The following is a 24,201-nucleotide window of genomic DNA, read 5'->3' on the forward strand; positions in this document are numbered from 1 at the left end:
GCAAGTAACATTCATGCCACACAAGTGCCAAGCAATGAATATCTTCAACAAGGGAGTGTCTGACCACCTTCCTTAGACATTCAATGATGTTACCATCATCGAATCCCCCAACATCAACATCCTGGGTGGGGTCACCATTAACTAGAAACTTAACTGGACCGGCCACAGAAATACTGTGGCTACAAGAGCAGGCCAGAGGCTAGGAATCCTGTGGTGAGTAACTCACCCCCTGACTCTCCAAAGCCTGTCTACCACCCACAAGGCTCAAGTCAGGAGTGTGATGAAATACTCTCCACTTGTGTGGATGAGCACAGCTCCAACAACACTCAAGAAGCTTGAGACCATCAGGACAAAGTAGCTCCCTTGATCAGCACTACATCTACTGTCTTAAACATTCATTCCCTCCACCACAGGTTCAACATGTCTGTAGTGTGTACCATCTGCAGGATGCACTGCAGAAACACGCCAAGGATGATTTAATAGCACCTCTTAAAACTCGTGTCCTCTATCACCTAGAAAGACAAGGGCTGCAGGTGCACGGAAGCACCACGGTTGTGCTCCAACTCACACAGCATCCTAACTTGGAAATATATTACCATTCCTTCAGCATTGCTAGGTCAAAAATACTAGTACTCTGTGCAGGAGTAGCTTCACCACACAGAATGCAGTTGTTCATGAAAATGACTCACGGCCAACTTCTCAAGTGATGGGCAAAAAATTCTGTCCTTGCCAGCAGTGCTCACATCCCATAAATGAATAAGAAGAAAAATCCTCAGAGCATGATGCAAATGACACATAAGGATTTACATCAGGCTTTACAGCCACAAGCTCCAGAGATGCAGTCAGAACCAAATCCATCCAGGACCAAGCTGACATGAGTAGAGGTTCACCTTAATCCAAGGAGCCCTTTGTACCACCGAAGCAGCCAACCCTCCTCCTGCAATACTGGCCCTCAAGTTGCACCTAAGGCATGCAGTAAATGGATGAAAGAAAGGCACTTTCAGATGCTCAAGGGAAGAATGTCATGAAGAAAGTGTCAGATGGCTTATGCCCATTTTTGAGTTATTTATGGCAAAGGAGAAAGCACTCTTAGCTAATGTTCAGTCATTCATGGAGATTATAATGATATAGGAAAGGATGCCATTTTGTTGTGTTCAGTTACTCATATTATACAGACTTGTATGGTCATAGACTGTCAAAGATATCTAATGTGATCTTTCACATATTGATTGAAAGATTTGCGATTTATGTGAAGACAGGGATAAGGGGTAATGACATTGGTGACAGTGAGCTTGTTAAATAGGTGTAAACACTTCAGTGATAAGTTAAAGTGTGATGCATCTTGCTGCTGAGCCCTCCATATATTAATTCCCATGATACTTTTTTTTATTCTGGCAATACCAGAATTTGTTGCCCAACACTAATTGCCCTTGACAATGTGGTGGTGAGCTGCCTTCTTGAACTGTTGCAGTCCTTCTGGTGCGGGTAGATACACATTGCTGTTAGGGAGGGAGGTCCAGGATTTTGATCCAGCAACAGTGAAGGAACGGCGATATATTTCCAAGTCAGGATTCTATGTGACTTGGAGGGGAACTTGAAAATGGTGGTGTTCCCACGCATTTGCTGTTCTTGTTCTTCTAGGTGGAAGAGGTTGTGGGTTTGGAAGGGTCTGTCGAAGGAGGTGTGATGAGTTACTACAGTGCATCTTGTAGATGGTACACACTGCTGCCATTGTGCGTCGGTGGTGGAGGAAGTGAAAGTTTAAGGTTGTGAATGGAGTGACAATGAAGCGGGCTGCTTTGTCCTGGATGGTGTTGAGCTTCCTGAGTGTTATTGGAGCTGCACTCATCTAGGCAAATGGAGAGTATTCCATCACACTCCTGACTTGTGCCTTGTAGATCGTGGACATGCTTCGGGGAGTCAGGAGGTGAGTTACCTGTGCAGAATTCCCTGCTTTTGTAGCCATGGTATTGATGTGGCTGCTCCAGTTCAGTTTCTGGTCAATGGTAACCTGCAGGTTGTTGATAATAGGGGATTCAGCAATCGTAATGCCATTGAATGTCAAGGGGAGATATTTAGATTCTCTCTTGTTGGAGATGTTCATTGCCTGGTACTTGTGTGGCACGAATGTAACTTGCCACTTATCAGCCCAAGCCTGAATGTTGTCCAGGTCTTGTTGCAAATGAACTTGGACTGCTTCAGTATCTGAGAAGTTGTGAATGGTACTGAACATCATACAATCATCAGCAAACATCCCCACTTCGGACCTTATGATGGAGGAAAGGTCATGATGAAACAGCTGACGATGGTTGGGTCTAGGACACTTCCCTGGGAAACTCCTGCAGCGATGGTCCTAGGGCTGAGATGATTGGCCTCCAACAACCACAACCATCTTTCTTTGCTCTAGGTATGACTCCAACCAGCAGAGTGTTTCCCTCCAATTCCCATTGACTCCAGTTTTGCTAGGGCTCCTTAATGCCACACTCAGCCAAATTAATGTCCTTGATGTCAAGGGCAGTCACTCTCACCTCACCTCTTTAGTTCAGCTCTTTTGTCCATGTTTGGACCAAGGCTGTAATGATGTCAGGAGCCAAGTGGCCCTGGCAGAGCCCAAACTGAGCATCGGTGCACAGGTTATTGCTGAGCAAGTGCTGCTTGTTAGCACTGTCGACAACACCTTCCATCACTTTGCTGATGATTGAAAGTAGACTGATGGGGCAGTAATTGACCAGTTTGTATTTGTTCTGGCTTTTGTGAACAGGACATACCTGTACTATTTTCCACATTGCTGGGTAGATGCCAGTGTTGTAGCTGTACTGGAACAGCTTGGCTCGAGGCAGGGATAGTTCTGCAGCACAGGTCTTCAGTACTACAGCCAAGATGTTGTCAGAACCCATAGCCTTTGCAGTATCTTTGCCTTCAGCTGTTTCTCGATATCACATGGAGTGAATCAGATTGGCTGAAAACTGGCACCTGTGATGCTGGGGACCTCAGGAGGAGGCTGAGATGGATCATCCACTCAGTACTTCTGGCTGAAGATGGTTGTGAATGCTTCAGCCTTCTCTTTTGCACTGATGTGCTGAGCTCCCCATTATTGAGGATAGGGATATTTGTGTAGTCCCTTTGTCCTGTTAGTTGTTTAATTGTCCACCACCATTCATAACTGAATGTGGCAGGACTGCAGAGATTTGATCTGATCCGTTGATTGTGAGATTGATTGACTCAGTCTGTTGCATGCTGCTTCTGCTGTTTGGCATGCAAGTAGTCCTATGTTGTATTTTTACCAGGTTAACACTTCATTTTGAGGTATGCCTAGTGCTGCTCCTGACATGCTGTCCTGCACTCCTCATTGAGCAAGGTTGATCCCCTAGTTTGATGGTAATGATAGAGTGGGGAATATGCCAGACCACGAGGTTACAGATTGAGGTTGAATATAATTCTGCTGCTGCTGATGGCCCACAGCTCCTCCTGGATGCTTAGTTTTGAGCAGCCAGATCTATTCTGGACCTATTCCATTTAGCATGGTGGTAGTGGTACACGATGGAAGGTTTCCTCAGTGTGAAGTCGGGGCTTGGTTTTCACAAGGATTGTACAGTGGTTACTCCTACCAATACTGCCATGGACAGATGCATCTGTAACAGGTAGATTAGTGAGGACAAGGTCAAGTAGGTTTTTCCCTCTTGTTGGTTCCCTCACCACCTGCCACAGGCCCAGTCTAGCAGCTATGCCCTTCAGGACTTGACCTGCTCGGTCAGTAGTGGTAATACCGAGCCAATCTTGGTGATGGACATTGAAGTCCCCCACTGAGATTACTTTCTGTGCACTTGTCACTCTCAGGCAGCTAACCGATCTCAGTGTGCAGCAAGAGAGACCGGATTGGAAATTGGCTGTGGTTCTTAGAGTCCAAGGGAGGGGAGGCAAAGGGCGGGGGTTGGGGGGTGAATAGTGGCTGACAGCTGCCTGAAAATTTAATGAGGAGCTGGGAGGAGCAGCAATGCTTCACTATAAGGTTCGTTTTTAAAAAAAGTTGTGACTGATCTTTAGGGGCCACTGGTTTGACTTTCAAGCATCTGATGAAACTGACCACAGCACGCGTGACACATGCTGTGGTCATTCACAATTGAATTTTGCAAGGCTGACTTTCAAACAAACTTTGGGGCCCCTATTTCCATTTGCAAAGTTCTTACACTCACAGAAGAGCTTTAGCCAGTCTGCCGAGCAGCGGGGAATGAGCACATGCACACCACCAACCCTATTGTGCCTTTAGGTGCCGGTTTTAAGTCTATAAATGGGCGCAGTGCAATCTAGTTTTTAGGCCACTAAATTCTAGTTCAGTGACAAAAATCACTGTAATGGTGAGCTCTGAGGAGTATGATCCATTTGCAATCCAAAATCAAAGGATGAGGTGTTGCACCACAATTTTTCTTTCACATAATCTTCTCGTTGATGGACAGTGATTTTTAAATTGATTTTATTTGACTATTTATGCAAGGAAAAGCATTTTATTGAAACTTTCATTATAATTTCATGTGTTGCATTTCATGGGTGAAATTGAGCTGAGCAACATAGTATGCAAATTTATACCTTAAAATTATGATGATAAGATGTTTAGCTGAAAGTTAGTTAAAATGTTTGCACTTTTATTAAGGTAATACTCATTAAAATATTAATTGCCTTCCCAGAGCATTTTACAATTTGTGCTTAATCATTCCTTAAAGAAATAAAATGAACCACATTAAAGTGAAGCTGAAATTACAAAATTTTGAGAAAAAGTACACTCTGATCAATTTGTTTAATTCCTGTTTCTAGTCTCTATTCCTATCAATAAAAGTAACTATGGTTGATTTTGGATTTTGAAAGTGGAGCAGGGTAAATTCATTTGAAAAATCAAAGCAACTTGAAATTACTTCATGATCTAATATCCAAACCTGAAGGAAGCCGACAAAACCTTAGATTTTAATTTAGTGATTTACCTTTGTGCAACATACTGAATTTTAACATTTATTAGTTAATCATTTCTTTTGTTTAAAAGTTATTTCTCATCTCTCCAGATTTTATTTAAGCTTCATCCTTTCTAACAAATTTAAAGTTCTTTTCTGTTAAATAGAATCAGAACAGTAGTATTGAAAGCCAATATAAAAGTTTAAACCATCTAGTCTCTTTAACTAAATGTTTTTAGCAAATGCGGTCTACAGTTTGTTATTTTAGTTTGCACATCAATTGTTAGTTTTCCAGTTCATGAAGCTAGTGTACTGATGATTTTGATTTTCTTGTTACTTTTCAGGTTATGATTTATATGAAGAATTTTCTTGAAATGTTCCCACATTTAAATATCTGTGAAAGCATTACAGATGCACTCTGGGAAGTTCAAGGAGTTACTCTATCACATTGAGATCAACAGTAGCAGGTTGAAATGAGTTTTCTCTGTGCTGGGGATTAATCTTCATTATACAAGAATAATCCTAGGGGATTAATTATACTAGAGTCATGACAAATCAGATTAATCGCAGATAAAACAGCCAAAGACTTTATTAATCATTCTGCTACACTTAAGCCAAATGAAACATGTTCTCCGCCAAATTCTTTTGATGAGTATGGAGAGGATAAAGTAAATGAAGGACAAAGAAATTGATATTAAATTGAAGATTTGTGCATTACTGGTTGGATGCCTGTTTCTTTCTAAAATAGGCGAAATAAAAGCATTGATTAGAAATTAAAAATATTAATATCAAACTGATTGATTTATTTGTGCACCTTACATAGCTCATCTGGGAAATGGATCATTGCTGCAAAGGAATGATATCATGTTCACTCTGGACCTCAAGTTCCATGAACCAAGCCCTGAGGTAAAAAACTCCCACAAACAAAAAGTTTATACTATTGGTAAAGTAAATCAATCAGCTTGATATTAATATTTAAAATTTCTAATCAATGCTTTTATTTAGCCTATTTTAGAAAGAAACAGGCATCTAATCAGTAATGCACGAATCTTCAATTTCATATCAATTTCTTTGTCCTTCATTTACTTTATCCTCTCCATACTTTCCAAAAGAATTTGACTTATGTGTAGCAGAATGATGAATAAAGTCTGGTAAAATAAGGATCCAATGGTTTGTAACCCCAAGATTTTATTCCATTTATAGTACCTGTGTTAAGTTATTCGAGGAAAGATGTCTAAAACTTTTAATTGGTATACTTACTCACAAACTCCTTTTACAGAAGATACAAGTTTTGCTGAACTTGCATGTATTGCAACATATTACTGATGAGAAATTATTTTCTGCTTACTCTGGTTCACTGCCTAATTTAAACTGCTCAGATCAGTATTCATATGATTGCATTAAACATTCCATGCAACTAAAGCTGCTCTTTATTAGGGATTTAAACAATTACCACCTTTTTAATCCCTGGAGCTTTTTTTCTGATACTGCTTTTATTTTTATGCATAGATTTATCCTTTAGTTAGAATTGATTTTGTAAAATAGGGACCTTTTGAAATAATATTTTTTGGGTGTGATTTTCCTCCTGTTTGCCATCTATCGTGTTGTCGATTCTGAGTAGACAGTGAAGGAGAATGTTGGTAGGGAGGCCTGACACTAATTTCTTGCCAGTCCAAAACATTATTGCAATTTTCCTTTACTATCAATATGAGAAAACTGCCGTGCCACTGGGGTACCATCTGCCACATGCAAGTGTAAGATGAATTATCCCCTTAAACACAATGGGCTGAATTATACTGGCCCCTCGACACCGCGGGTCGTGGCGTGGTGGCCGGTAAAATGCTGCGGGGAGAGGCCCACCTTGACCCGTGACGTGGAGAAGGGCCCGCTGCATATTACCGGCGGTGGCGGGACCTCGGTGCGGCCCCCCCCCACCCCCTCCATCGCTGCACAGCGGAAGAACCACAATTAACATATGGTAATGATTACTTACCTTTGTTGATTATGCAGCCTGCCACCTCTCCACCAACACTGCCAGATTTTTCGTTGAACGGGCAGCCATCACATGTTGTCCCATTCCCGATCTGTAAAGCCAGCGGGTCCTCAGGGGCAGAAGTTGTCTCCAGCAAAGGTAAATTGTGTTATTCAGGGGCCTCACTCCGCATTACGGAAGGGAGGAGGGAGGGAGCATATTCAGGGGTCTAACTGCATTTTCAAAGGTGGGGGGGATACACAGGGAAAAACTCTGGATTCCGAAAGGGAGGATAGAGGGGGGCGGGAGACACAGGACTTGCACTCTGCATTCTGAAAGGGAGTGGGTCTGGGATTAATGGAGGGAAAGCTGTGCTGGCATTAAGGGAGGTACCATACATCATCCCTCCGTTAACAGTGTACACTCTATGTTTGTGAGGGGGCAAAGGCACACTAGGCACCCTGTGTGTGGTAAGGGTGCCAGAAAGAGCAGGAGCATTAAAGTTTTATGGATGGTGGGGGCAATCGATTCAGCTGGTAGGATCTTGATGTGTTCATGCTGTGCCACTCTGAGTGTTGGCCAAGATGGGCAATTCTATGGCATGCCACATAGTTGATCTAAGAAAGCAGCTGATGTACCCGTCAACACCAATCCCTGCCCTGTTAGGAACCTTTGAATACACATGCAGGGTTCAAATTTATTTATCACATGGAAATAGATATGGCTCATCCTACATATTGTGATCCTCTGCACATGAGGACCTGTATGCACAAGAGGCAATATCAACAGGCAGGTGCAATCCACGTAGAGGCCCCCGGTCGTGAGCAGCAGCCCCCAAGGGGAGTTCGCCATTATGTTTGCTTTACATCTACAGGCCCCACATGACAGGCCATTGGATGTCAGAGCACCAGTGTCAGAGGAGATTGAGCATTTAGAGAGGGTGGTGACACGTCTCTGTGCCCTCAAGGATGACTTGCAGCCCATGGGCTCTGGTGGACATCCCATGTATTGTTCCTCATAGTGGGAGTGGTTCTCAAGCCTGACACCTCTGTAGCGTTTTAGAGGCCCACCAGAGACTTTTGTGGGGTCACACAGTCAGCAGTGCACTGCTGCATCAGGGAGGTCACCAATGCCCTGCACCAGAGTGCCAGTGACTATGTCTGCTTCAGGACAGACTCACACAGCCAGGCCCAGTGGGCTATTGGTTATGGCACCGTTGCCAGAGAACTATAAATTGTAATGTTCATAGACTGCACACATGTGGCCATCAGGCCTACTGCCAGGCTACGACCTGCAGACATCACCATTAAAGAAGGCCTCTCAATCAAGGTGAAGTTGGTATGTGAACACTGCAGATGCTTGCAGCAAATGTGTGACCGCTTCTCAGGCAGCTGCCATGACACCTGGGTCTTGCGCCAGTCCCGGCTGCCACCGCTGTTCACTGAACTGGCTCAGATGGAGGGGTGGCTTCTTGGAGATAAGGGCTATCCTTTGCAGACATGGATCCCGATACCAGTGATAGACTCTACCACTGCTGCAGAGGAGAGATACAACACCAGCCGCTGAGCTACATGAGCCACCATTGAGCACGAGATCGGCATGCCGAAAGAGTGTCTCCAATGTCTATATGGATAGGGTGATGCCCTGAATTATGGGCCGAAAAGGTCAGCTCCTTTCTTTGCTGCTCTGCACAACTACGCACCCAATAGGGGCCAGGCTTGGCATGATGAGGAGAGACGTCAACAGGATTCCTCCTCGAACTATGAGGACGCTGAGGATCTGAAACATGAAAGACGCTTGGGAGGGCAGATGGCACCCAGGCTCTTCAAACAGGTCTAGCAGTGAGCTAGGGATGTATGGAAGTGGCTTATCAGACAAAGGCTGTCTGCTCCACAGGAACCGACATGAGCTCTGCAAGCCACACATCACCCTCGCTCACCTGCTGTGGACCCGTCCACATCTGCAGCATCCCTGTGTAAACCATTGGAGGCAGCAGCTGACTGAGCCAATGTCCATGTCACTGAATCCGTGGAGACGCTCATGAGTAATGGTGGCACGGCAATGATGTTATTGCGTACGCTGGCTCTCCTGAAAGGCCAACAGTGCAAAGGGATGTGACATTGGCACGACATGCTAGCACACATCATTCATACAGAGAAAACGACACACATGTTGGTGAAGAAAATTTAGTGAAAGTGTATTTACATTGCTGTGACACCCGTGCATTCCCATTTGTTTCAGTGTGTTCTCTGTAAACCTCTGTAATACCTTTTATGGTCTATTTAAGTCAGACATCCTGGAATGTGCAAAATTAAGATTATTCACCCAGGTGCAGCACGCCTACAAGAAGGAATGTCACACTTGAGTGGGAGAAGAGGATCACAACTTCACAGGACACTGGGACACAGCAGGGTAAGTATGTGGCAGCAAAGCGGAAAGTGCTGGGGTCACTCAGCAGGTCAGGCAGCATTTGTGGAGAGAGAAGCAGAGTTAACTTTCAGGTCTGTGAACTTGGACAAGTTAACTCTGCTTTTCTCTCCACAGATGCTGCCTGACCTGCTGGATTTCTGCAGAACTTTCTGCTTTGCTGCCAGATTGACAGCAACCCCATTCTTCAGCAGTCAGGTAAGTATTCTTTGACAGCTGTCAGGAAGCAGGTGCTGGGGCACTTTAAATACGGCCCCAGCACCTGCTGCACAATGTGAATGTGGACGTGACGCTGAGTTCAAAGGGCATGGACAGCGGCGCCTCAATAAAATTCATCCCAATGTTGAGTTCCCTCCCCTACCAGCTATGGACCTTCATAATAAATAAAATTTATGTGAAGGGATAATTATTGGTTGCTAGCTTAGGAATAGGTTCAACATTAGCCAGGGAGAAATACTGTTAAAGGCTACCTTGTTCAGGTGATACATTTGGTCAATCTTTATTCCTGAAGAATCTATTTTTATTTTTGGGGAGATTTTTCTATCTTCACCTTACTAACAACTTCTGCATTGCTGCTGGTGATATGATTTTTTTTGAACTTTCATCTATGAAGCACTGGACACTGTACTATAAGGGTTTGAAAGGGTTAATGTTTGAGACAGTGAAAGTAACCCCTCCCACTGTAGTGATGATGGCATAGTATTCACATGGGTATTAGGCTTAAAAGAAGCTAGAAGCATCATGCGAGATGTTAGCTGGACAGGCTTATGAGAATGTGGATAGTTATGTATATAGAATAAACAAGTTACTATTTAACCATACCAAGACTCTGAGACATCTCTAAACAATGTTTGAACTACACTAGCAACAATACGCAATTTGGTGGCAACCGTGAAAACACCTACAAATTATTGAAAGACCTCATCTTGCACAGCAGCACCAAGAAGACGGCAGATCTCGAAGGGAGACTGTGAAGAGCTCCAGAGCTGCTCCATAGCCAAAGGAAGACACAGCTAGTTGGTGAGTCAGCCGTGCAGGCATTCAGGAGGCACAACGTATGCATGGTGGTCTGCGAGCAGAATCCAGGTCCAACGATTGGGTTGAGTCACAGTATCGAGCAATGGTTGGGGATTGGGTGAGAAACCTTTTGGAAATGGTGAATTTAGTGTTTAACAGTGCACTGGTTAGGTGAGACAGGGAAGAACAAAGTCGACCCCTTGGGAGGGTGAGTCTGGAGTCGGCGGCCATCACACAAGCAGACCACAGAGCAAAAGTGCGGGAACATCCAAAAAGAGTGGGAAACCTCCAAAAAGTGCAGGAAACCTCCAGGAAAGCAAAGAAAATTTTCTTAAAAAGGAAGAGATTCCTAATGAGTTATGAAAAATGGATTCAAAATATATGATGCCTGAAAGCTTCCAGAATTCAGAAGGACCCAATCAGATACAGAATTGGTTGATGTGGAGAAAAATATTTCTAAGATTTAAAATAGCTTCTCAGCTACACACCAAATCTGAGGCTGAGCAAGTTAATACTCTCTTAATGAGGCATTTGCCAAATTCAATGAAGTTTTGAAAGCTTTTGATTCTTATTTCAACTTGCGGAGTAATTTCAGAAAGAGCAAAATTCAAGAAAAGGGTCCTGAAACTGGGCAAAATGGTCGATGGTTTTATCAGAGACCTTTACAGGCTTATAGAAGGATGTGAGTATGGAGACCTTAAAGCCAAATTGATAAGCGATTGTATTGTTGTGGATGCTGCTGATGAATCCATATCAGATCTTTTGCAGTCTAAATAAGACCTCACCCTGGATAAAGCGATTTAGCTGGTGAGGCAAGCTGAGGTCTGGAAGAACAACAGACTAATCTTGTGAGGTAAAGAAAGTCCTTGGTTCAGGAAACCTCCTGCAATGGTTCAGTTCCTTCACCAGAGGGCTGAAAAAGAATCACCAGAAAAAAAAGTACACTGGTGGGGGGAAGTGAAAAACACTATTAAACTCTGCTAGCGATGTGGGGCGAACAATGTCCTGCAAATAGAGCAGAATACTTTTATTTCAGAAAAATAGGGCATTTCAATAAGATGTGCCAAAATAAAATCTCGACTACCTCAAGCCCTAAAGGAAAAGCATTTAAGAATAGAGAGGTTAACAAAGTTCAACAACCTCATGCAGCAGTGCACTTGAAACATTTTCTTGGCAGGATCAATGACCCGAATCGGGCATTTTGGTCTGCAGGCATATTTGTCAACGGACATATCACTAACTTCAAACTCGACACAATTAATTCATCAAACAAATTTCAAATAGGCCAGTAAGATAAGTTGAGGCCTGGGACAGATCAGACATGATCTTATTGAATGGGGGGGGCAGGCTTGAGGGGCTGAATGGTCTACTCCTGCTCCGATTTCTTATGTTCTTATGATACCAGAGAAAGTGTAACCGTCTTATCAGACAAAGAGGCATGGCTTTCCACACACTTTCTTCGACCAACAGAAGCTCAGTTTTATGGCTCAGGAGGGGTTCCACTTGAAGTAAAGGGGAAGTTACAGCCAACACTGCAGTAGAAAGGAAAGCAGATATTAGAAACACTGTATGTCCTAAGAAATCAGGAGTTCTCACTGTTATGTATACGAGCTTATATTGACCTCCATCTTATAGAGAAAGTAGAAGAAGTTAAACAACAAGAATCCAGGAGTCACTTTCAGGAGGAAGTCTCAAAACTGTTCACACATTTAGGGAGAGAAACGACCGGATATAGTATTACTTTGTGAAAAGACACTAAACCACTTTGTCTCTTCACACCGAGGAAGATTCCACACCCACAAATGAAGCAAGTTTAACATCAACTAGAAGACACAACCAGATGGGAGTCATTTCTCCTGTTACTGACCCTATAGATTGGTATTCAGGAATGGTTCCAGTTTCTAAACCAAACGGGAATCTTCGCATATTTGTAGACTTAGCTCAACTTAATAAGGTGGTGGCGCGAGAAGTCCATCCGATGCCCTCATTGGATGAAATTTTGGCAAAGTTATCCAGAAGCACTGTCTTCGTGAAGCTTGATGCGAATAGTGGCTTTTGGCAAGTTCCATTAGATAAGAAGTCAAGGTTATTGACAACCTTCATTACTCCCTTTGGAAGATTTTGTTTTAACCATGTTCCATTTGGTATCACGTCAGCACCAGAAATATACCAGAGAACTATGTCAAGTATTATAAAGGGCCTTGAAGGTGTAATCCGCCCTATGGATGACATACTAATTCATGGGGGAGTCCCTAGAAGAACATAAATGAAGGGTTAGAGCAGTTTTGAATCGTCTGCAGGACGAAAGCGTAACAGTCAATAAAAAGTGCGAGTTTTCAAAAACATCCCATCATTTTTTGGGACACATTGTCAGCAGTAGTGGCATAATGGGAGACCCGCAAGAGATGGGAGCTATTAGAGAATTTCCATGTCCTACTTTGAGCCAATCAGTTGGCAAAATTCCTACCTAATTAGGCCCAAGTTACCTAACTTTTGCGACAACTGTCGAGAAAAGCAGAGGCATGGTGCTAGGATGCACATCAGAATCAAGCACCCCAACGGATCAAGGAGATGCTGATTTCACCGGCTGCTTTAGCCCATTATAACCTTTCACTTCCAACTACAATCGTAGCTGACGCCACATTCACAGGGATCAGGGCAGTGCTTTTCCAAGAACAGCCCGATGGAAGTTGAAGACCTGTTTATTACACATGTTGAGCATTATCTGACATGGAGATGAGATACACCGTGATAGAGAAGGAAGCTCTCGCAGTCACTTGGGCTTACGAGTGACTATTTTCAAACTACATTATTGGCTTAAAGGTTATCATTGAGACAGACCACAAACCCCTAGTTTCCTTACTCATTGAAAAGGAACTTGCTAGAATGCCATCACGGATCAAGAGATTCCGGTTCAGTCTTTTGAGGTTCACTTATGAAAAGTAAACGTATAGGGCAAGCAAAAAATGACAGCTGATGCATTATCTTGAGCGACGGTCGACCGTCCTACTCAACAGGATGTTAACTTTATTAATGAAATTGAGTCATATTGACAGGTCACTGCATCACAATGGCTGGCAAGTTCAAATAGACTCCACCAAATTCGTCATCCATAGAGGCAAGATTAAAAATGCGTCTATGTCCGCTAAAATTGTGAGCAAGGTTGGACACAACAGAGTCCCAAGGATAAGAGGATGAAAATCTTCTTCAAACACAGAAGACGCTTTACCATAGTAGATGATTTGTTGGTATGTGATGAAAGATTGGTGATTCCAGAGTCACTTAGAGTAGATATCTTGGAGAAAATACACCAGGGTCATATGGGCATAACCAAATGTAGAGCACGGGCTCAGGCAACTGTGTGGTGGCCAAGAAACTCAAAGGATATTGAAGAACTGATTTTGATTTGTGACGTATGTGCAGTTCACAGATAGAATCAGAGAGAACCTCTAATTTTGACCCAATTCCCAACTAGACCGTGGGAACGGTTGGCAATGGATTTATTCTTCTTTTAGGGGAGATCCTATCTAATTATAGTCAATTACTTCTCAAGATGGATCGAGATTAAATGGATGACCCCAAGCTTCCGGCTGCTGGCCATTTCAACACTCCCCTCTGCCCTCATACCCACATTTCTATCCTGGGATTGCTGCAGTGTTCCAGCGAACATCAATACAAGCTCAAGGAACAGCATCGCATTTACTGATTAAGCACACTGCAGCCTGCCGGACTGAACATTGAGTTCAATAATTTCAGAGCATGACGGCACCCCACCCACCTTTTTATTTTTACTTTTAGTTATTTTTTCTTTTTTATATCTTTATTTTATTTTAGTTTGTTTAGTTTGTTTCTACTATGCCTACCCACTGTTTTTTCATGTTTGTGCTTGGGACCAGGCTGTTCAGTTTTCTGCCAATTAATACCCTCTCTGTACTAACACTTTGTCTTTCAGCACACCATTAACATACCGTTTGTCTTTGCTCCATGACCTTCTGGTCAGTTATTCTCTGTGACCTTGCCCTAGCAACACCTCTTTTGTTACCTCTTGCCCCACCCCCGCTTTACTTGCTTAAAACCTATTACATTTCTGTCTCTGCCAGTTCTGATGAAGGGTCACTGACCTGAAACGTCAATTCTGCTTCTCTCTCCACAGATGCTGCCTGACCTGCTGAATATTTCCAGCATTTCTTGTTTTTATTTCAGACAACATACCATCCTGGAATCATGTCTGTGACCACAGAAATGATTGTCTGTCCCCTAATTATAGAATCCCCTACTACTATTGCTCTCCTATGTTTTCTCCTCCCTCCCTGCACTGCTGAGCCACCCATGGTGCTCTGGTCATGGTTGTCACTGCACTCTCCAGATGAACCCTCTCTCCCATTGGTACTCAGAACTGAATACTGGTTAGAAATTTAGAAGCCCTCCAGGGACTCCTGCACTACCTGCCTTGTCCTTCTTGTCCATCTGGCATCCACCCAGTCCCTCTCTACGTGCGCTGTCTTAAGCTGCGGGGTGACCAGCTCCTGAAACGTGCTATCCTCGCGAATGCACCTCAGTGACTGCAGCTGCTCCTCGAGTTCCAAGATTCAGCGCTCCAGTTTTTGCATTTAGTGGCACTTTTTGCACATGTAGTTGTCCAGGACATGGGGAGGGTCCTGGATTCCAAACATTGCACAGGATGTGCATTAGACGGGTGTGAGCAGCCCTGCCATGCTTCAAATTATTTATTTATATCTTGGCAAGAATCCATCAAGGCCACATGGGAATCACAAAATGCAGAGCACGAGCTCAGCCATCTGTTTGGTGGCCAAGAATATCCAAAGACATAGAAAACATGATCCTGAATTACCAGGTATGTGTGGTACACAGACCAGACCAGAGGGAACACAATTTCCAACCAGAACATATGAATGTCTAGGTATGGATTTATTTATGTAAAATGGAAAATCTTACATCATAGTGATTGATTATTTCTCAAGATAGATTGTACTCAGCAACAACAGAATCTCTTATGAAGACTTCACAGGAGATCTTTGCAATGCATGGTATTCCTGATGAGGTGGTGTCAGAGATTGGACCACAGTTTGCAAATGAATACTTCACACAATTTGTGAGGAAATGGGGATTTGAACATCTCACAAGTTCCCCTCATTACCTTCAATTGAATGGTGAAGCGGAGAGAGGAGTACGAACTGTTAAATTGTTGATGAAGAAGAATGAAGATCTTCCAACTGCACTATTGAATTATCGACCTACTCCATTGTTATGTGGACATTCACCTTCAGATCTGTTGATGGGGAGCAAGATAAAAACTCAACTTCTTATTCTACTCAGAAAACGACTTCTGGGACTAGACGTACAAGACTGCAAAAAAAGTTCAAGACAGAGATATGTCTTTCAGAAACCAATAAGCTCGCAATTACAATAAGAGATTTCATACCAGAAACCTACCAATGTTAAAGGAAGGAGAGAAGGTATGGATACGAGATCTAGGATGTAGGCAGAGTCATCCAGAGAGACAAAGCTCATTTGAGATCTTATGTAGTACTCAGTAATGAGGGTACTATATGTTGAAATAAGAGAAACATTATCCCCATACCTCAAACACAACAACCAGTCATACGTCTGGAAGAGCCAAATGATGATCAAGAAACCCAGAGACAACAGGATACTACAAACATTGGTCAAGGCCACCCAAGTAGTCAAACAAGACTTTCAAGAAAGACTACTGATCTTCCGAGTCCAACAAGAACACAATCTGGGAGAGTCGTGAAGCCTCCTGAAGACTGAATCTGTGATGTCAGAGACTTGGAGGGAGATGGAGTAGTATGTAAAGTCAAAATGAATAAATATATCAAAAATATATATGGACAAAGACTTGGGGGGGAGATGTAGTATAAGGGTCTGAAAGGGTTAATGTCTGAGACAGTGAGAGTAACCCCTCCCACTGTAATGGTGATGATGTAGTTGGAACATGGGTTTTAGGCTGGGAAGAAGCTAGAAGCATCATGAGAGGTGTCAGCTGGACAGGCTTAATGAACGTGTAAGTATTTATGTATATAAAATATAAAAAAAATTAGGCATACCAAGACTCCGAGACATCTGTAAACAATGCTCGAACTCCGTTAACAACAATACACAACAGACACAATCTTTTCATTAAAGATTCCACTGGACCCATATCATGGAGGAAGAATTGAACAGCGAAGAAATGCAGCAGGATATGGTGGCAGCAAAACGCAGCAAGAGCAAGAGGAGAACCTATTGTCAGCTATACATCTGTAGACACAGCTAATAAGGGACAACTTGATTTATATAAGATCTGTGCCATCTGAAAAATCATTCCTGCCATCATAGTCCACTTTTGGAAATTGCATCAACTCCTTGATTTACTGACATGTAGATCTCCTCTACAGGGTTAGCATTTGGAAAACATTCTACTACTCTCTCTCACAGGCATGATTCCCATCATGCCCCAGTCATTCTTCAGATATTCCATAAGTGCTAAAAATCTTTGCAGGAAAAAAAATCTGTCTGTCTTCTTAACTGTTTTTCTACCACCATGTCTCCCTTAGTGCCTACAATTGTGCATCTTTCAATTCTACCTCCCTATTATTGAACCTGAGTATTTGTCTGAGAACCTATCCATGCTACAACTGGCCCTAAGTTCTGCAATTCCCTCTCTAAACCTCTCCATCTCTCTACCTCACTTTCCTTCTTTAAGACATGCCTTAAAACTTATCTCTTTGACCAAGCATTTGGTCATCTGACCTAATATCTCCTTATGTGGCTTGGTGTCATATTTAGTTTTATAATGCACTTCTGAAGTGCCTTGGGATGTTTTATTATGTTAAAAGTGCTGTATAAATATATGTTGTTATTAACTTGTTCTGCCACCTTCAAAGATTTGTGAATATGCGTGCTCAAGTCCATCTGCTCGTGCACCCCCTCAAACTGCTACCATTTAGATTATATTACTTCTCCATGTTGTGCATCATTTCTCACTTGTCTGCATTAAATTGTCTGCCCATTTCACCCGTCTGTCTATCTCTGCCTGAAATCTGCTACTATCTGCGCTCCTCTAATTCGAGCCTCTTGAACATCCCTGATTTTAATCACTCTACCATTGGTGGCTGTTGACTTCTTACAGCTATCAAAATCCTCTCAAAACCTGATTACTCACTTCTGACACCATGTTCCATGTGGTGCATAAAATGACGACTGCCAAAAGCCTTTATTTACATATCATGACATCAGAGGCTTTGTACACTTTGACTTGCTTCTGTTGTCATAATATGTAAATAAAGGCTTTTGGCAGTAGTCATTTTATGCACCACATGGAACATGGTGTCAGAAGTGAGTAACCGGGTTTTGAGAGGATTTTGAAAGCTGTAAGAAGCCAACAGATGTGCAAAACATCAGAAATAATTAGGCCCTGTGGAGTTTCAGCAGGGAAAATTTTAGTTTACAAAAAAATTCCTGTCTGCAACTTTGCACAGGACAGTGACAGCTGGGTAAGTCATTATGGTTTCAGATTTTCCAGTACTCCAAGAGACATGAAGGGAGATTTGAGAGGAATTGGTAATTCTTCCAGTCTCAATGGCAGAATTATGAGATTGCCACAGAGTTGGACAAGAAACCTGAACAAATAAGTGTAACAACTGTATTAACATTGATAGGTAAGGAGTGTCTTAAATTATATTGCACCCTAGATCTTACTGAGGGCAAGAAAAGCAAGACTTGCGAAATTTTGGAGGCCTTGGAGTCCCGATTTGAATCCTTCGCTAATGTCTTTTATGAACACTATGGTGTTATTATGCTGTCCCCCGTGGCGAATTTGGAGGCTAGGGCAGCATAAAATCAGGTGGGATGGTAGTGGGTGGGGGGGGGCTCTGCCACCATCCTACCTCTGCCGAAATTTAGTCCGCGGCGGGAAGGCCTGTGAACGGCCTTCCTGCCTCATCGCCAATTCAGGCCCTGAACTGGGCAATTAATCCTCAATTAAGGGCCGTTTCCTGCCACAGCCGCAATTACCCGTGTAGCGGGCTGCCCTGTTGCTGCATGGGAAGCATGGCACGAAAAACCGTGTGGGCTGCTTCCCGGCTCCGGGCGGGTGGGGGGGTGGTCCCTAGTTCATAGGCAATTAGTATCTGAATGAGGGACTCGGCATTGGGAAGAGGGGCTCCCACTGAGGGCCAACTCCGCTCCCCCGCGAACCCCACCCTGTGAGACCCCTCCCGCCCTGACCTACCTTAAGCCTGGTTCCATTGCCGCTCCTTGGTGTCTCGTCGCTGCAGCTACAGCAGCAGCCACCACCTCCATGGTGGCACTGCAGTTGCCAGCCTCTGGTTGACTGGCAGCTCTGTAAGGTGGAGACTTCCGGCAACGGGGTCCTAAATCATATGGAAGGCACGCCGCTGTCCAGTTAAGTGCCTGATTGGCACGAAATTCAGTAGCTCTTCCAGAAAAGAGGTGACATAGGGATCTCATTGTTAGGTTTCCCCAGATGTCGAGATCCCCGCCGCCAGCATAAAATTCCCCACTATGTGTTTAACACTAGAGCTCAGTAAGAGAGGGAGAATATTGATCAGCTGAATCTTGTGAGTTTGGGCAACTGAAGGATGATCTCATCAAAGATAGGATTGTCTTAGGAACAAGACATCCCACTGTGAGAGCACAGAGAAGCGTACTCTTAGAAAGCTATTGACATGTGTAGATGTTCTGAGGTGGCTAATCAGCAGCTGAAGATTATTGATAGGAGAAATGATGAGGCTGTGTACTATAATAAAAACAAAATACTGCAGATGCTGGAAATCTGAAATAAAAACAAGAAATGCTGTAAATACTCAGCAGGTCTGGCAGCATCTGTGGAGAGAAAAGCAGAGTTAATGTTTCAGGTCAGTGACCCTTCTTCAGAACTGTGTACTATGCTGAGAGGCAATCCAAGTCTTCCAAGCACAAGCCAATGATGAAAAGGAGGGACAACTTTCAGAATGGCTAACAGAAATATCAAGTACATACTGTGGGGGACACCACAAGAAGGAAAAGGAAGCATGTCCAACGTAGGGAAAGCAGTGCTCTAACTGCAAGAAGCTGAACCACTTGGCATGCAAATGCTTTGCTAGAAAGAAGAAAAGCAAGCCTGTAAAGATGGATGCTGGAGAGATGTCAGATGATGATTCTGACGAATCACTGTACACCCCAGTGCATGTAGGTGTCGTCAAGTCTTGAGGTAGAAAGTGGATTGTGACTGTAGAAATGATGACAGCAGAAGGAGAGCAACAAGCTGATGTGAGGTGTTAGATAGACACTGGTTCTATCTGCAATATCATGAGCTTTACAGACTTATGTGAAATTTCTCAAGATTGTGACCCGAATATGAAGCCGTCAAAGGTAAAGTTGAGGTTCTATGGTGGAATAATGCTCAGCCTAAGAGGAGAAACCAAGCTGAGCATCCAATGCAATGGGAAGAAAGAAGAAATTCAGTTCCGAATAGTGAACATTAAGCAAACTCCCTCATCTCGGCTGAAACAAGTCAAAAGCATGGACTTGTAACCCTTTGCGTACCAGACGAGAAATCTACTTCCAAGTCTGCAGCTGCTGTTACTAAAAAAGCAAAGTAGGAAGCTGAAATAGGTGTGCCAAAGAAAGTTGGCTAGAGAAAGAGGAACAGACGCATAAAATTGAGAATGATGCATCCTTTTTGCTATTTGTTGGAAATTTGAACTCTGAAAATAATTTTGAGGAATTAAAGAAAGTCCTGAATGGCTTCTTCACCAAAAAGAAATTTTCAGTCACGAATTGGATCTAGCAAAAAATTCAGTCACATAGACTTTGAAACTAAAGAACAACTGTAAAAGGCATTGAAATTCAATGGAAACAAAGTGCTGGGACTTGCAGTCCAACCTGATAAAGCCAGCAGCAAAGAAATCAATGCATATAGCAAAAGAGAAAGGGACTGCAGGACTTTGTTTGTCAAAAATCTCCTATTCAACTTAACTCAAGATGGCTTCAGAGATTTTTGAGGATGCCATTGACATTAGAATTCCTGCTTCTCATGATGATTCAGGGACTTGAGGCATTGCGTATATTGAATTTGAAAATGAAACAGCTGCAGATACAGCATTGGAACAGAAATAAAGCAGTGAAGTCCAGGGTAAGGCCACTGCTATTGCTTTGACTGGCGATAAGAGAATGTTAAATGTAAAGGGTAGACAAACTCAACCAGATTCTGATACACTCACTGTAAATAACTTGGCATATTCTGCAATAGAAGAAACCCTTCAGAGTATTTTTGAAAGAGCATCATTGATCAAAATACTAGAAGAGAATGGCAGACCAAAAAGGTTTGCATTTGTTAAATTTGAATCTATTGTGGATGCTAAAGAAGCTCCTGAGAATCGCAGCAATGCAGAAATTAAAGGGAGAACAAGGGCACAGAAATGGTGGTGGTGCCAGCAAGGCATTATTTGTTCATGGCCTTTCTGATGACACCACTGAAGAAACTTTAAAAAATGCCTTTGAAGGAGCTGAGAGTGCTGGAATTGCAACAGACAGAGAATCTGGAAGATCAAAAGGTTTTGGCTTTCTGGACTTCCCATCAGAAGAAGATGCAAAATCAGCTAAGGAAATGTGGAAGGTGGAGAGATTGATGGATGCAAAATTACACTTGACTTTGCTAGACTGAAGGGTGAAAGTCAGCGAGATGGTCAAGCCTTTGGAAGAGCTAGAAGAGGATGGGGTGGATTTGAAGGATTCAGAGGTGGAAAAATGACTCCTCAAGGAAAGAAAATCAAATTTGATTAAAAAGACGAATAAGACTACCTTTTTGTGTTCAAACAAAGCTTCTGTTGATTTGCCTCAGAGTTGGACATTCCAGAGCTCTGCATGGACTGGATGGCTATGAACATACTAACATGTGAACTAGGAGCAGGAGTAGGCCATTCGGCACCTCAAGCCTGCCCCATCATTCCATAAGATCATGGCTGATCTATTTGTGGACTCAACTCCACTTTCCTGCTTACCCCCAATACCCTTTGACTGCCTTGTTTGTCAAGAATCTGTCTATCTCTGCCTTAAAAACATTCAATAATCCTGCCTCGACTGCTTTCCGGGGAAGAGAGTTCGACTCATGACCCTCTGAGAGAAAAACATTTCTCCTCATCTCTGTCCTAAATGGGAGACCTCTTATTTTTAAACGTGCTCACGAGTTTTAGGCTCTCCTACAAGGGGAAACATCCTTTCCACCCTGTCAAGTCCCCTCAGGATCTTACATGTTTCCATCAGATCACCTCTCATCCTTCTAAACTCCAATGAATACAGATCCAACCTGTCCAACCTTTTCTCATAAGATAACCCTCTCATCCCAGGAATCAGTCGAGTGAACCTTCTCTGAACTACTTCCAATGCAATTATATCCTTCCTTAAGTAAGGACACCAAAATTGCACACAATACTCTAGATGTGGTCTCACCAATGTTCTGTACAACTGTAGCAAAACATCTATACTTTTATGTTCCATTCCCCTTGCAATAAACAACAACATTGCATTTGCCTTCTTAATCACTTGCTGTACCTGCATACTAACTTTTTATTTAGAGATACAGCACTGAAACAGGCCCTTCGGCCCACCGAGTCTGTGCCAATCAACAACCACCCATTTATACTAACCCTACAGTAATCCCATATTCCCTACCACCTACCTACACTAGGGGCAATTTACAATGGCCAGTTTACCTATCACCTGCAAGTCTTTGGCTGTGGGAGGAAACCGGAGCACCCGGGGAAAACCCACGCGGTCACAGGGAGAACTTGCAAACTCCACATAGGCAGTACCCAGAATTGAACCCAGGTCCCTGGAGCTGTGAGGCTGCAGTGCGTTCTGAAATCTCTCTACATTTAAATAATATGTTGCTTTTCTATTCTTCCAGCAAAAGCGGACAAGTTCACACTTTCTTTCATTATATTCCATCTGCCAAATCTTTGTCCACTCACTTAACCTATCTACATCCCTTTGCAGACTCCTTAGCCCTCTTCACAACTTACTTTTCTACCTATCTTTGAGTCCTCAGCAAATTTAGCAACCATATATTCTGTCCCTTCATCCAAGTCATTGATATAGATTGTAAATAGTTGAGGCTCCAGCACTGATCCTTGTGGCACTCCACTAGTTACAGCTTGCCAACCCAAAAATGACCCATTTATGCCTACTGTCTGTTTCCGTTTAGCAAACCAATATGTTGCCCCATATACCATGGGCTCTTATTTTGTTTAGTAACCTTTGATGTGGCAACTTGTCAAATGCCTTCTGGAAATCCAAGTACACCACATCCACAGGTGCCCCTTCATCCACATTGCCTGTTACTTCCTCAAAGAACGCTCATCAAGTAGTCGAACATGATTTTCTGTTCACAAAACAATGCCTGATTGCATTGAGATTTTCTAAATGACCTTCCATAACATCCTTAATAATATATCCAGCATTATTTGTATCCTCTACAGTGAAGACAGATGGAAAAACTCTATTCAATTCCTCCGCCATTTCCCTATTTTCCATTATTGACTCACTGGGCTGGATTGGAAGAAGGCCTCGCCATCATGATCCATGGCGGGGAGGCCTGAAGATGGCTCCAGATGAGGCCCGCCACGGACCTCAATGCCGGTAGGGCCCGGCCCGATCCTCCAGTGGTGGCGTAGCTCCGAGGTGGCGCCCCACTACTGTGTGAAAGGACCACAATTTAATTATTCAAATTAATAAAATTATAAATTTAAATAAACTTACCTGAAATCTTGAGGGCATGCCACAATCTTCGGCATGACAGCCAGCACTCCCATGCCTTCAGATCCCTGTCCGGGGAAATGAGGCGCCACACTGGTGGGGAAGAGGGAGGAGGGAAGATGTATGTTTATCAATGCAGGGGATGGAGGAAAGGATCAAATATATGTAATGGGTGTAGGGGATGGTGGGAAGGGTTGAACCTTAAACTTTGTGTGGTTTGGGGGGGCGAAGGTCAGATGTAAAAGGTAAGTGATTTGGGGGGAAAGGGAAAATAGTTATTGTAATTGTTAATGGGGGGTGGGAAAGGGGCATAAGAAATATAGTTATTTAATTTTGGGGGGATATTTCTTTAAAAACATAAATATGCCGGCAGGGCTTTAAAAATGGTGCCAGTGCCTGCACACAGGCAGCTGACGCCATTGCTGGGAACGGACAGCCCTCCCCCCCTCCACACGATTGGGGGGGGTGGTGGGAGGGCAGGTCTCTCTGGCTATTTAAATGAGTCGCCGAGCTTAAGATCATTTTTTGAGCTCGCCACTGAGATTGGCGGCGGGCTCTTAAATGCCAGCCCACTCTCTAGAGGACCAACAGTCACTTTACTTACTCTTTTCCTTTACAAGTACCTGTAAAAACTCTTACTATCTGTTTTTAAATTTCTAGCTAGCTTTCTCTCATTCTCTAATTTCTCTCTCATTCATTTCATCGTTCTTTGATTTTTTTTTTATTCTGTCCAATATTCTGACCTGCCACTACACTTCACTGAATTGTACACTTTTTCTTTCAATTTGATACTATCTTTAACTTCCTTAGTTAGCCTCGGATGGTGCATCCTTCCCCTGGACTCTTTTTCACTGGAATGAATCTTTGCTGAGTGTGATGAAATTTCTCCTTAACGTCTGCCATTGCATTCTAATGACCTATCCCATAACCTAATTTGCCAGTTTACTTTCGCCAGCTCTGTCCTCAAACCCTCATAATTACCCTTATTTAAGTTTAAAACACTAGTCTTAGATTCACTCTCTCACCCTCAAACTGAATGAGAAATTCAATCATGTTGTGATCACT

At 43.1% G+C, this 24,201-nt stretch overlaps 1 pseudogene; it reads left to right on the top strand.

Moving 5' to 3' along the window:
- LOC137375027 (nucleolin-like) overlaps positions 1 to 21,165 on the top strand; it is a 50,196-nt pseudogene extending 29,031 nt beyond the window's left edge.
- Positions 21,166 to 24,201: the final 3,036 nt, after the last annotated feature.

This window comes from Heterodontus francisci, chromosome 11, assembly GCF_036365525.1.
Source record: "Heterodontus francisci isolate sHetFra1 chromosome 11, sHetFra1.hap1, whole genome shotgun sequence".
Classification (NCBI taxonomy): domain Eukaryota; kingdom Metazoa; phylum Chordata; class Chondrichthyes; order Heterodontiformes; family Heterodontidae; genus Heterodontus; species Heterodontus francisci.